The 15,374-nt window shown below is 41.8% G+C and overlaps 1 protein-coding gene across 4 annotated transcripts in view; it reads left to right on the top strand.

The window, feature by feature from the left end:
• Positions 1 to 995: 995 nt before the first annotated feature.
• Positions 996 to 15,374, top strand: part of TMEM108 (transmembrane protein 108) — a 154,275-nt gene continuing 139,896 nt past the window's right edge. For 3 of the 4 annotated variants that reach the window (XM_084508216.1, XM_084508219.1, XM_084508222.1), the window contains exons 1-2: positions 996 to 1,143; positions 6,662 to 6,791. The gene's annotated coding sequence lies outside the window, so the exon portion shown is untranslated. Of the gene's footprint in view, positions 1,144 to 1,563; positions 1,751 to 6,661; positions 6,792 to 15,374 lie in introns of all 4 variants that reach the window. The other variant, XM_084508217.1, reaches the window with a different exon arrangement.

The following is a 15,374-nucleotide window of genomic DNA, read 5'->3' on the forward strand; positions in this document are numbered from 1 at the left end:
ATGTGTACTGTGATTCAAAAACTTAACCAACTTCAGATGTTGGCGGTTGCTGGCGTGCGACATGGACTCAGCCAGTCATTCTGCTGTTAAGCATCAGGCAACTCGAAAGAAATGGTGGGCAAAAGACGAAAGGAGAATAGAAAGCCACAAAGACAGTGCAGCAGTTGGTGCTCTTCCACTGGCAAAGCAAAGTCTTGTTGACTATCCCTCAGTCTCGATGTTGGTAGTATTTTACCAGCAGCCACTCTTTCTTGGATCGGAAGGAAGGCTGTGAAGTTTGGGAAGGCTTTGGGGTGAGCTGTGGAGTGACCAGGCTGCCGGGGTGACCTTCCAGGTGTCCCAATCCTAGGGCACACTCGGAATTTCCACTGAAGCACCGGAGGATGTGAAAAGTAAGACAGATTACGCTGGAAGAAGACATCTGCAGCAGGTTAGCGTTTGCTGCTAACGACCATACAGCAACCGAAGACCCAGGACAGGAAGGTGCGGCAGAAAGGCAGCGTGTCCCCACTACAACACTACAGGACCCCACAAACCAACTGTGGCCATGGGTGCTGAGCCAAGGGGAGTGAAGGCTTGGGGCTCCATGCCAACACACCGGGCGGCTCCTCACCACCGAGATGCGCCCACCCCAAGACCCACCGGCCCCCCTCAGCCCCCCAGCGCTGCTTTGAGGGCACAACAGCCTATTTTAACACCCCACTGCCCCGCTGCGGGAGGCACAGAGCTGTCCAAGCGGCTGCCAAGGCCTCCTGTGGGCGCCTGGTGGCCCTGCGGCCATCGCCCCCCTCACGGCCGCGGCCCCCTCCCGCCATGCCTGGGAGCCCCGCCTAAGGCGGTGGGGCCGGGGGGGGGCCGTGCCGGTGCCCGGGCCAGGCGAAGGAGGGGAAGGGGCTAGGGCTGTGCTCCCCCCCACCCTTATTTTTCCTTTCATTTTTATTTTTTTTTTTTCCCCGTTTCCCTCCCTTTCCGCGTGAATACGCGGTTGGGGAGGCAGGCGAGCAGCACTCGCTCCGCCTGGGCGGGGAAGCCGCTTGGAGGAGGAGGAGGAGGAGGTGGGGGGGGGACATGAATATCTGCCGCTGCCTGCGACGCCTCGCAGCCTTTACAGGAGGCAGGACCCTGTGAAGCAGCAGCTACCCGGTGAGTACATGGCTGCTGAGGCACCCACCGGCTGCTCCTTGTCGCGGGCAGCCGTGGGGCTGGGGCTGGCAGCCCGCTCCTCACGGAGCCTCAGCCCTGCAGGGAAGACGGCGGCCCTTTTTTTCATTTTTTTTAGCAGCTGTGGGAGCACAGCCCTGAAGAAAGCCGGTTTGTAGCTCTGAAATAGGCAGGAGCTTTTATCTGGGCGGTTGGCAAGCGAGAGGCTTCGTGTGTTTCTTTTAAATTGTAGGAGGGGGCTGTTTCAGGAAAATATTGTAAGGCTTACGGTGAATAAAGGGGCGATAGGAGAAGTGAGACATGCCCTGGGTTAAGCATTAAGGAGAGAGCTGACTTCTGCAGGAAGAAACGGGAACGGAATTGGACTGTGCTGTGAATAAATGGCCGTGCTTTTTGCGGCAGAGCTCCGAGATGTTTGATCTGGCAGAGAAAATCCACCGCTGCTAACTACACACAGCGCCCGGCGCTGCGGAGGGAGTGCGCCCTGTGGGGAAGGACACCGATCCCGGCGAATAGGACCGATATAGGACGAGCCCTCCTTCTCCTGTCGATAATTTCATGTCTAAAAACGACCTTTTCACTGCCTCAGGTGCTAAAGCAGCGAGGGGAACGCGCTTCTGCTGAGCGGTTCGGTCATTTTACGGACGCTTGCTCTTGGGGTGGGCACGGGCGAAGAGTGGCTTTAAGGAAGGCAGTTCAGAAAACAGATTTTAAAAAGATGTAATTTCTCCTGGTGATGTGTAGCAGTACTTCTGGAAAGCAGGTGCGACTGTTCAAATCCATATGAAGTTCCCACTCCTGCATTTGCAGTGTGGTTTCACCAGATCAAGCAGGAGCAGCTGTCAGTGTGGTAACAGCAGTGCTACCTGTACCTGAAAGCAATCCAGCAACTTTACTTAAATACTGCATGAAGCAGAACTGAATCTGGGCATGCAAGCCCTTAGGTGTTGCCTACTTTGCTGTTGTCCCAGTGTGACCTATTCTGGTCTGCTTTCTGTAGCTGACTTAGTGTAGGTCCTAACCATAAGGTAACCTGTGCAGATGAAATGAAATAATTATGGTAAAACTTAATAGCAGCTGTTCTGATTGTGATGAATCATGCTAATCAGCTGTGTGAACAGCAGCTATTCCTTTCTGTGATTCTGTGATATATTTGTCATTTCTAAGGATTTGAAAACAGCAAAACAGCAGAAATACCTTTAATCCTATTAAGAGTGATGGAATTTACTCGACCCTTTAAGCTGGTGTTTGCTAAATTAATGCCAGGTATGAAATAGATTGAACTTTAGTCTTTCCACTGGAGAGATTAAAAAAAAGGAAGGCAATTACAAGTGTTACAATGGGAGAGAGGCAATCATGCAATTGTATATAGGATCTGCAGTTAGAATAGCATAATGCAAAATAAAATAAAACTCAAGCTTATTATTGAAAAAGGCCTTTTATTTCTGCTAATAAAACTGACATGCCAATATTATGCTAAAACAGCTGCAATAATGTGCATACATTAAAGATGTTTTATGTATTGACACAGCCTGCCTTGAAAAGTTTGAAAACACTGGGCAATCTTTCCTCTCCTGGCAACAGGAGGCAATATTGCTAAGTGCCTGTGCTGTAGCGTCTGCTCTGGTGCTGCCTTCCCTTGAAGGTTTTGCCAGGGCTGAATTTTGCCGTAACAGTTAAGCTGAATCAGCAGGCATCATGATCTTCACAGGCTGTAGCTGCCCATGGCAAGAGTTCAGCTAAGCCAAATCCCTTTGTGGCATGCAACAGACCTTAGTTCCATCAACAAAACCCAACAAACTCATTTTCCAAGGTAGCTCACTGCAGGTAAACAGAGTGTTCTGCGAGGATAAACCTAGAACAGAGTTTCTGACTGTGCTATAAATGGATTAATCAGTTACCAGGTAAATAGAGGCAATTAATGTATACATAAATTCTAGTGTAGATACTTGCAACTGATTTATTCTGGTCAGGATTTATGGATCTGTTTAAAAATTCTTTCACTTCATTGTTTCATGACATCCTTGTTTGTGGAATATATGAGCTACTATGTCTGGCCACACTAAATAATTAAATGAATTAATAAACAAGAATTTTATGAATAGTGTAGTGTTTGCCTTCAAAGCTCATCCTGTGATGGAGCACAATTCAAGACAATATGGTGCCTTTAACAGATCTCCGTTGAGTGATAAGGTGGGAATTTGACTGTAAAACAGAAGTTAGTGTGATTGGCACAAATTAAAGTGAACCAAAACCTATTTTTTCATTCCCTGAATTATTTCATAGGAAATCATGAGACAACACAGTTAGTGTGGCCTAGCAATATATAATTCAGTTGGCAGCATATGCTTGCCACACTAAATATACAAAATAAATAAATAACTAAACCAGTTAAGTTTTTGACTTAAAATTCACAAAAAGAAAGCTTCACGGCTGTGTTTCCTGACTGAAAACTAAGGTGTTCCTCACGCTTAATAGGTTAGGGGTACTAAACTAGACCAGACTGTAATTTTGGACCCGATTTGTACCCTGTTGTAAATAAAGCTCTTACAGTTGGAGTTTATGAAGTACTAGAATTTGGGATGTTGAGGTTAGAGGTGTTACCTATAAGTAATTAGTGACATAATGTTAGGGATATTATACTCCCCAATGATGATGGGAAGCTGTGATCCACCTCTTGCTTCTGGCTGATGGAGGAACTGGACTGTGCACTTAGCCATGTTTTTGGTACGAGTGTGATGCATCTCTGCCTGCTGGGTGTTCCTTGCTACTGGCAGGCTGTTTGTGTAATCCACAGTGGAAGCACTCATGGCCTTTGGTTTGCTGATGGCATTGATGGAAAGAAGTATTCGAGCTGGCACACTTACAGTTTTCCTTTGCAAAGCTCTTGTTAGCACTGAGTAAGGATCCAGTTTGTCTTTTGTCATTGGGGGATGAGATTCTCCGTGCTCTCTCATCACATCAGCATCAGAAGGCAGGTTTTGTCCAGCGTGCTGCAAAAATGAGGAAAAGATTTGCTCAAATTGCTTTGGCAATCTTTGGGAGCATGATGTAAAGGAAGAGCCGTAATAAAATGTCACTAGTGGGCAATGTATTGAATGCTGCATGCAGAACTACCGAGCTTGCTGTGAGCAGCAGTGACCGCCAGGGCCTTTTCTCACAAGAGAAGCGGAAGAGGAGTTGTGTGATCATTAGACTAAGGAACATCTCCAACATCCAGTTTGATTTTCACATTCCTTGTTTCATCAATCCATAGTGATGTTAGTTTCAATCAGAAAGAATGCGTGAGTTTTATTCTGAGGTGGGTACACACCCTTCTAGGGCACTCAAAATGCTTTCGTTTTCAACAGTATTTACATCAGCGTAATTATTGCAGTTTTGGTATGACTTTAATTAAGGAGTTTGGCTGAGCAGCTCATGTTGCAGCATTAAGCTCTGTCTACTAAGGGAGGCTTTACCAGGAGTGGCCTGCAAATGAAGCATCACAGTGCTTCAGAGGAACAGGTAGAGTCTTAGGACTAGTAAAATATATTAGTTGTGGAAGACATGGGAGAACTGGTGGTGAAAGATGCCTTAAAGGATCACTGGCATTCAGATTGTAATCCAGAGGTAGTCCTCTAAACAGGACTAGATTTAGGTGTCCTTTATGATGGTTCTAAAATGGAAGTTATGTGGTAAGATTGATTGTGGGATTTAATAATACATGCACACATTCACATTTTTGCATATAATTCTTTCAAAACTGGAAATTCATAGCTATATTTGGAGTTGTTCTTATCTGAGAAATACTTGCAGCTTTGTCCCTGTTATCACTGGTCCAGATCAACATCCAATGTAAACAGGTTAATCAAAATCAGCGGAGTGGTACCAGTGTGGCCTTCATGCACCTTGCCTGTTGACTTTCTACTTTCTAGAAGAAAAAACACGCTCGAGACACATAAAATAGAGGGATTTTGCTTGATCAGTGGCGTTCCTACTCAGAGACTTTGGAAGGGTGATACATACTATCTGTGTCAAGCTGCTAAAACAATGCTTTTTAGCATGTTCTACAAAAACTTCAGATTAGAGAGGTGCAGGTCGAGTACTTGCGTCCACACAAGAAACACAGAAAAATGGAGATGTGCTTTTCACACGGTAAGATTTTTGAGGGGTAGATCTAACATCTACAAGTAGAGCCAAGAGCAGTGCAATCACTTCTGTGTATTGCTCATGCTCCTCTGCTCAGTGATTTCTTTGTGGTTATTTTTGTTGTTGTTGTACCTATGTAGATGAACAGTGTAACTGAAATCAGGACAGAAGCTAATCAAGATAGATGTTTTCTCTAACAGTTCCCTTCGCTTTAGTTTCTGAGTAAATAGCTGAAGGCACATCATGTAACAAGACACTTGAAGACACTCCAGGCATTTTGTTAGTTAACCTGGACATTACTTTGTGTAATGCCTATCATTATGTGGGACAAACACTGTAAAATAATAACACGGTATTATGTACAGAGGACTGAAAATAAAACAGATCCAAGGTTTGAATACAGATAATATTGTAGCATTCTGTATGTAATGGTAGACTAAGGAGATCTCCTATTAATTTCTCTGTTTTCATCAGTGCTTCAGCAGAGCCTGTGCATTATGAGGATAATTAATCTTACTGAGCAACCAAGAAAAAAAAATCTAGATGTCTTTTCACAAACTCTTTATCATGCCTGCTGCTGTTGGCTCATTCTTCTTTGTTCTCCAAATCTATTCCTGCAGTCACATAATTGATATGTTTGCATACACTGAGTCCTTGTCCTATAGGAATTTGGCACATGACAACCAATTTGTTTAAAAAAAAAAAATAAAAAATTAATCAGTTCTTTTAGTAGTGTTGTGGCAGTGGTATGCCTTTAGAGTTCTATTTACCTGCATACAGGTAAAATTTACGTCCCTTTTCTTATTCTATTGCCTCCTCCTGAGAAGCCAAACTGCTTCATGGTTCCAACATACGTGACTCCCTCATAGGTCCTGCCAGTGCCTAGGCAGAGAACCTGTTGCTTGGTTTTGAAAGCTTCTTTTGTTTTGGATGCCTAAATTTAAATACGAGCAGCGCAGTTACACGTGCATTCAGGGAATCTCACTGGGTAGTTCTACCAAAAAAAAAATAAATCCCTCTGCTGCTGAAAAAATTTGAGCAGTGTTCAAAATCAATGTTTTGAAGGAGTTTTTTTTCTTTTCTGTTATCTTAATATGGAAAATGTCACATATGGAAAATGAAAAATATCACATATGGAAAATGACTTTCTGAAGAGTCAGCAAAGGAATCCTACAGAATAATCTATTTCTTTATCCACCAAAAACAATCAGTGACATACTGAAACACTGTGGTCTGTAAGTCATTGCACTGAAAGCTCTAGAGAGCAATAAGAGCCACATGGCACAGTGCCATATGTATTAAAATTGAGTGCCTTGTAGAATGAGATGGATAAACATCTTGGAATAACATACCCGCTTTTGTAAATTTACAGGTTGCACCAGTTGGCAAATTAAAAATCAGAAAACAAGAAGCTCAAAGAGTCGCTGTTACCAGAAAGGTCAGGATCAATGGACTTTGTGGATATAGATATGCTTGAAGACATCAGCACTTCCCATTACAAGGTAAAGCACAAAAGTGTTTTTTTTTTCTGCCAGCTTGTTTCTCTTCAGCGCAGTGCAGCTAACTCTTTTGTGGCATTGCACGAGGTGCCAACTGAGCTGGTCTCTGAAGCTTGTTCAGTCTAGTGGCTCACTGCTAATAACTGTGGTCTACAAGAAATGTATAACCGGACAATATTCAGACCAGAAAAGGCCTAGGTTTTCAAAGTTAGTGACAAATGGGGTTTCTCAGAGCCTGTAAAATAACACACAAAGTATCTGTTCAGGTAGATCTACAGGTTGTATTTTTAGGACGTATCAATAGGAGCCGTTCCCTCTCCTCACCTTTTTTACATGTGGTACATCATCGGCTTCTGTGCTTGTTAATTGCCTAGCGATGTAGATTGAAGTATACTTGAAACCTGTGCCTCTTAGTGCTGCATCTTAATCAGGAGAAAATGTGTCTAAACTAAATGTTGTTAGAGACGCAAATTATGCCATTTTCTTGGTACAGTCTTCGTATTCTTTCACTTCTAGGATTACTGTGTGATTTGTTTACAAGAACCGGTACATTTCTTCTATATATTCCAATAAAAATGTTAATGATGCATTGTTTTAAGCTGGTAGTAGTGGAGAACTTCATACATTTTCTTGTTATTTTTTGCCTCATGCCTGGAAATACTGCCATTTATTCTGACTGCTTCCTTTACTGAGTTATTTTCAGGAAATATGCATGCAAAACAGATTTTTTTAAAAACATGAACTGGTAGAAAGATGTGAAACAAGCTAATATTTTAAAATAAAATTTCTCCTCATTTTGAAGTAGGTGTGGTTCTGCATGGCTGGGGGATGGTTGATTTGAGACTTCAGATTCCAACAATTCTGATCAACACAGGATTGCTACAGAGCAAATACAAAACTGCAACACCAGCTGTGTTACTTAAGAACTCAAATTAGGCAGCTGTACAGTTGCAAAAATGGGGACAATTACAACTGGTCTTAGCTGGTGCCTGCTGTAATCCAGGGAGGACTTTCAGCACAGACTTTTCAGTCTGTGTGATACTCCATGCTCACCTGCTTGTGGTAGATGGTGAAGGAACAATCTCTGCAGGGGATGCATTGCTGTTGCTTCTGCTTTGTACAGAAATACTGATCAGTGTTGTCTGTGTTTTTCACAAGCATGACATACAGTCTTCTCTTTGTTCTTTTGTGGAAGACCTAAGTTTTAAAGAGTTCCTCTTGAGGTGGAGAAGGAAACAAGTTATGGCATGACATCCTATAAAGTAGGAAATGCTCCCTCGTACACTGAAAGAACAGGAATGGAATGTGTGAAATATTTAGAAAATGCACAGATAAGCATCAGCAAATAAAACGTACAAGGAAAAAACACATTGAAACTCTTGAGTGCTTGGGACATTCCAGTAACTTTCCACAATTGTTGCTATGGAATGTACGTAGAAAGACCATAAAAATCGTCAAGAACTGCTCTAGATGACAGACACTTCTCAGACACTTCTCTGAAGTTTCATTTCCCCTCCCATACGCTCAGGTGATGCCTGGTGTCCACGCATGGGTGCTCTGATGCAATCTGTATCACTACCTACCTACCATTGTTTGGTTCAACAGGTACAAATACTGCTCTGACCTGTACTGTCTCATTCTGTACACCTCTACACTTGCATTTAGTGAAATCCCCAGCTCTAGTGCCAATCCCTCATATGATGTGGGCTGAGAGTTTAGAGCAAAAGCTTTGATTCTGCATATGAAAAATGAGGATACCATTTTGTGTTCTCACCTTGCCTACTTTAATCTTGTGCCCTTCTGAATAGGAACTTCCAAGTCTGTGCTCTCTGGCACAGGAAGGAGCCCAGCGTTGGATAGGGTCTTTGGCTGTTGTGTGACAAGTAATCCTTCCAAATAGGATTTGCATTCCTGCAGCAGCCATTCTGGGAATGGAGAATGAATACAGAGAGAGAAATTCAGCTTACACAGACATAGCTCAGGTTCAGTCATTCAGAACACAAGTCAATCACGGACAGAGTTGCACATGAATTGACTCCTTTCTGAGAAGATCTGGTACTAGGGGCTAAGAAAAATGTAGAGGGTCAGAATGCCTGCACTGTCTTACTTAACTGGATTTATTGGCACATTTATTATGCACAGCAAAAATACTGTTACAGCCCCAGAGTTGCTTTGTTAGTTTTCGTTTCCAAAGGATGTCATCCCTGCAGTAGTTGTGGTGTGGAAAGTGAGCCAGAAACCCAGCTACTTCTGTGTACTGTCTGTGTCTTCAATTAAAACTTCATTGCTCTTCAGTGCTGTTTACTGTCTGCTTTAAAACAGCAGAGATAGCAGAGTTACCATAGTAAACTGTTTGGATCATAGGCTGTGGGATAGAATAGATAGCTGGAGGTAATAATGCCATAAATGTAAGCTAGACCTTGAATCCCTGAACTTTCATATTGCCATTTACTTGTGGGCATTACTCTTTGTAGCCCTCTAGGTGTTTTTATCTTTTTTTTTAATAAGAAATGTCTGAACCATAAAATAAAGCTGAGGAAGTAAAGGAATAGACTTCCTTCTAGTTTAGACTCACCACAGGTATATCCATAATAGCAGAAGTTATGCACGTTTCAGTTAATTTGTTTCAGCAATCTAGGTTTTAAATTAAAGCCTTTCTGGAAAAGCACCTTAAAACTACTGGAAAATAATATTAGAAGAGTTCAAAACTGAATAAAAATTCCCTTCAACTCATCAAAATGTTTTGTAGCTCTTGTTTTTTCTGCAGAACAGAAGGATGTTTGTTCTTTGTATTGAAGCTCTCTCATACTGACTTGAAAAGTTTATTTTTGAATGTTGGGAGAACTGAAACCAAACCAGTTTATTTTGCTAGGAGTTCACAGCTTAGTGAAAGATTTCCGTATCGTTCAATAAATTGACTTTATTTATGACTTGGCCACATCTTTTTCCTTTCTGATGCACTGAATTTCAAGTTCCTATTTTTCTTTTTTACCAGTAATGCTGAGGAACCCCAGGCATTGTCGAGACATCAATAATACCAGGTCCCATGCCAGGCCTAGCATAAATGCAAATGCTCCTTTCTGCAAAGAGCATCCATCTAAGAGGCAGGAAAGACAAGAAGGGTACAGACAGACCCTGGAGTATGAGACAGACTTTTTTCATTAGCACAGTAAGCAGTGGCTTCCAGTACTTTGAGGCAGCCAATTCAGACTTGAAAAAAACTTGAAGTGATTGTATTTTAAGGTGGTGGAGAATCAAAGTGTTTCATCCCTCCAGCTAGAGAGGGATCCTGAAGTTGCCAGTAATGTCGCTGTCATACTCCCTGAGCAGTGTTTTGATTTGTGTAAGAGCAGTTTGATATAAATCGACTCGGAAATGGAAGCAGCTTCTTGGCAGAGGGGTGGAAGCTTTGTCTTTTGGAAGCGAGGGTGACACAGAGCTTGCTTGTCCTGCAGTATAATTCATCCTGACATTTGCTGGCACAGTAAGTTCGTACTAACTGCAGTGACACTTGCCCTGCGTGACATAATTCAAAACACTTTTTAATAATATTTCTGCTTGAATTGAAAACAGCCAAACTGTCTTGTCTAATTTCAACCTGTTTGATCCCTCATCTCCAGTGGTAAATTCTGCTTTGCAGCATTTCCTTGTGCTGCCTGAAGGAAAAAGATGAGATAGCGACTCGTAATCCAGGTGCTCTTTGCCATTGACGTAACACCATCATAAGATCATGCTAGAAGTCATTGATCCTTCATCAACTAAATCCTGAAGGAGTTCACTTCAGGAGGTAACCCTCCCAAAGCAGAAGTGTTGATGTAGAAGTAACAGTAAGGTGGTTTTGTACATGCCACCATTTATTACTACTGACATTGGACACCAGTCACAAAACCTAGTATTTAAAAACCCATTAAAAGGAAAATGGCATGGAGTGAGACCAGAGCCTTCACAATCAAAAAGACTGCTGTTTTCGTGTTTTCATGTCGGTCAATGAGAGGGGATTTTTAGAACTGTGTTTTTAATTTGTTTCTCCAAGGAGAGTCTAATTTCTTCAGCAAAGAAGAATGCTTAAACACTTGTTGCCACTTAGGCATCTACTTGAGTAGTACATGATACGCTGCAGTTATTTTCCATCTAGTCTTCTGGAACTATAGCTGCTTTTGATAACGTTTTGTTCCTGCTGGTGCCACCAGATATGCAGAATTCACTCCGCTTGGTGATTTGCCCTTCTTTGTTACTATTCCTACTAGTAAGCACTGATGCTTCTGTCAGGATGGGAGCACGATGGTGCGTGTGATGGGGGTGAAAGTCTCGTGGGTGCAGTTAAACACATTCAGTAAAGTGTGGTGAGGAATTCACTGGTAAGCGAACATAACTTGAGAGTATGACCTCTCGTTTGATAGTTGGTATAAAAGTAAACTGGTATAGTCAGTAAAATCAGGCTGGGAAATGCAGTATAAAGGTAGACGTGCTATAATATTAACCTAAGAGGGTCTGTAAGAACTAGCAAAAAGAAGGAAGCAGATACTTGAGTATACAGGATGCATAGCACTACCTCTCTTTTCTTGCCAAGCGCAGAAACAAAAGCTGGCGATGTCGGCTACTTTTAGCTATCCATTTATTTCTTCTCAAGCTCCTCACAACCCATAATGATTCATGGGTTTGAGGACAACCTCATATCAACTGTGTGTGGTAGGGAAATACCCTTACCCCATTCCCCCATACAGGTGGTCACTGAGCTTAGACCAGGACTGTGCAAAGCAGAGAAGGAAATTCTTCTTCTAAAACCCAGCACCAGGCTCGGCTGGTTGCTCAGGGCTCTTCTAACACAGGGTTGTTTTTTCTGCACAGTGAATAGCCCATACTACCTCAATTAGATGAAGGATCAGTCCACTGAATTTTAACTGCATTTCTAGGTCAGACTTAAAGTGTGAGAAGGTCACACTCTGCTTCAACTATTTGCTGTTCAGGAAGAGAACTGAAAATAGTAAATGGAGTACAGACAACTATAGAAATTCAGGAGACACTCAGTTGTGGAGAGAGCTCAGCTTCTTACAAGAAATAGGCCGAAGTGAACTTTTAAACTCTGGTAGCCTGTAAAGGTGAGGTTGCAGCAGAGACAGCATCACTTCATTGTTCTAGAGAGGTAAATAAAGATCCTCTTACTGCAGTGAAGTCAGCGTAGAAAATGTTGCAGGTATATACTGCATGGCTTGTGTATTTATTTCTGTATTTGTGCTGTTAGGTCACTAAAAGTGGATTTTAAAAGTTCTACTTGTGATGTAACCTTCTATCTGTTGGTGGTGTTTTCATACTTTTATTAATCCTTACACATATGGGCTAATTGTTTTTAGACAGTTTACATATATAACTAAGCAAATGATAAATATATTTTTTAAACAAGTGTCTTCCTCCAGCATTTAGAATGGGAGCAGCAATGCTGAGAAGTTAAATAAATGCTCTTGCCTAGGATGGCAGAGGCACATAATGCGAATTTTCACAAGTAAAGCCAAGTGAAGTGAAATCCTCTTTTGCACTTCCTTTGGAGCTGCGTATAGCTGCAAAGAGGTAGCAGAGTGCTGCATCAAAGTGTTTAAAAGTGGGGAAAGATTTTGACTTCTTAATGTTCTGTAAAAGCTTGTGTTTACGCATTTCAGTCTGGGATCTGAGTTGAAATTGTTGGCATCTTTCTAAACGTGTATTAAAAGACATGGGAAAATGGCATGCATGGTATACTCTGTCAGAAGAAGGAATTTGGTTTCTTTTTACTTTGCTAGAATGTGAGGCAAAGATGGTCTGTGTATGGCCTTACCCACTAGATGTGATTTTTTTTTAAATTATTTTTATTTTTAATTATTTTTCTGTGAATGTAGCTAAATCACCTAATTTGTCAATTTTATTTATTGTCTGTTAAATGGAGCAATAGCACTAGCTTCACTTGAGTTAGGGAGAGGAGTAAGGAGAAAAAGTGTGTACAGTTGTTGAAGATCCAAGTTGTTAAAATGCAAACTATTGTTCTTGTAAGACTTTGGTCTAGTATGAGCAATATAATCAGCTGAAAACTTTGTCTAGGTATCCTGGTGAACTACCAAACAAGTATTTAATGCCCTACGTCTTATACTGAGGTTGTCTTTTCATTACATCATTGTCTTAATTCTTGCTTTCTTTGATAACTATTCAAACACAAGGTATAACAAGGTTATCTGGTGCTTTTCTGAAAGTTAAAGGCTTATTTAACCCAGAGCTTTCCTGCATGTTCTGAAGAGTTGCACTGCTTCTTCATTTAGCAGCGTCCAGTGCTGGCTTTCCCTGTGAAGCTGAGTCAAATTTTGTACGTAGAATAAATTGTCTATAAACTTCAGATGGTTCAGCTACTGTCTTTTACTCTGCATGTTGATGTTTTGTTGTTGTTGTTGTTTGCTTTTGGTTTTGTTTGTTTGTTTTTACTCTTTCAACCCATTTTCCGAAAGAGATTTTCATTGGTGCATGTAAAAGTTTATTTTCAGAGCTTTTCTCTGAACTGAAGGATATTTTATGCATGGCATCAAGCTTTATTAATTTGCAAGTGCTGCTTCCTCTTTTTGGATGCGATCTTCATCTCCTGGAGTAGAATCTCTCTTAAGGTGCTCTTAGGTACTGCAATTCTCCCCCACTGTCTGCTTCATTTCCTGAGGCTGCCACACAACCTAAGAGCTTTCAGAATGGAGGCTGTCAGGTACCAATTAGCAGGAGCCACCACACTGCTCTCGTTTTGGTCTATCGTTGGCGGTCTGTTACTGTATTCTTCAGCTTCCAGTTTCTCAGCAGGTAACTTGCCTTTTCCTTCATCTTTCGAAATCCGTATGTTTGTCTTGCCTTAATTTTCCCCTTTTTGGGAATTTGATGTCTTTCCCTCCTCAGGCTGTTGAAATTCTTCCTTCATCTTATTGCACCTTTCCAGGTTAATTTTAGCTGCCTGCTTACCAGCGATCAATCTGCTTTTATCCGGCCTTACACTAAGTGGGATCTTCTGTGTGCTTCCCTCTCCTGGGACCTTGTCATCCCTTGAACTTTTGCTCCGTAGAGAAGTGGAACTATTCTGCTTCTCGGTCACAGACACAAAAATCAAACTTGTTTTCATGTTGGCAGTTAGTATTTTGCTTTATCTAATTTCGGATCAAATAGATTCACAAGGATTCTCTTAACCTGTAAGGAAATGATGCACGCATTCCTGTTCTCTTGTCCTGACTCATTAGACAAGCACGTGCAGCTTCACTCCTGTGTGGATATCTGAAAATGCTGCTCTGTGCTCTACACACACACAAGCTTGCAGTGGCTTTCTCCTGGATATCTCTTAAGAGTGTCTAGCCTGTTACATGCAGCCTCCTTCCTAATTTAACATTATTTCACTCACGATCGAGTTGCAGGCCACCTGACTTCCAGGCCTGAAGGAGCGAAGGGAATTTGGAGCTCGTTAAAGAAATTTTGGCAAGAAGTGGAGGTTACCAGCAGGGCTCCTTAGAATTAGGTTTTGATAGGTCTGCTGGTGGTGACTTTTATTTTATTTTTCTCAAAAGAAACGGCAATTTTGTAGAAATCAGCAACTCATTACAGTGCAAAACCACTGTAGGGCTACGTCTGGTAGTGCAGCCCATGCAGTTTGGGTCTGAGGCAGGAGCTTGTGAGAGAGAGATGGGAGAAGGGGAAGATAATTTTCAGTTTCTGCACAAGTAGCATAAGCTCTTTGTTTAATATCTTGAAATCTGACACGGATGACTATCCATTGGGGATATTCAAAGACTGTAATTAAAAAGTTTTTTATGTAAGGAGAGGGTAAGTCATTGAAGCATTGCAGGAAGAGTAGTGATGGAACACTTTCACTGGTATTTTTCAGTGCTTTTATCTCCGGTTTAACCTCCAATCCTACTCAATCACCTTCATTTTCCCCTTCTCATATAAAATGTTTCAGTGGGTTATGACAAATGCTCAAATCCATTGCAAAGAGAGGATCATTTGCTATTTTTCCCTCAAACTACCAGTAATGGTTAGTGCTCTGCAGCTGCAACACGCTACCTTGCAGTGATGCAGCAAACGAGTCTGAGGCACTCCAGGTACTTTGTGTTAATGAAACTTCATCACACCCATCCGAGGCAGCGTCTTATGTGTGGTAGGTAGTGCTCTGTGAGGAGCTGCACTGTAATTAGTGCAGCTCTTCATGATTGGAAGTACGATGTGGGTAATATATTGGAAGCTAGCCCTATCACATATCCTACTCCCAAGGTCTTAACACTGTGACAACAGGAGTGCCAGAAATAGAAATCAGGATTCTCGGCTCCAGGGAGAGTGTGATTTCATCGCTGGGCAGTGTTTCCTCTCTGAGGAGCTTTTGCCTGTCTACCTTAGCCCACCTTTTCACCTTTTTTTTTTTTTTTTCCCTTACCTTTGAGGGCTTGGTGTTGGTGATCATGACTTTCTTTGTTTGTTTGTTTAAATTAGGTATCCTAGGAATCATACTGAACCATTTTTATTTTTTTATTTTTTTACCATGGAGCCAGTAGTGAATAAAAAATGACAGTATTTAGGCACCTTTTTTTAACAGAATGCCATCAC

The sequence above is a fragment of the Aythya ferina genome, assembly GCF_964211825.1.
Source record: "Aythya ferina genome assembly, chromosome: 2".
NCBI lineage: Eukaryota > Metazoa > Chordata > Aves > Anseriformes > Anatidae > Aythya > Aythya ferina.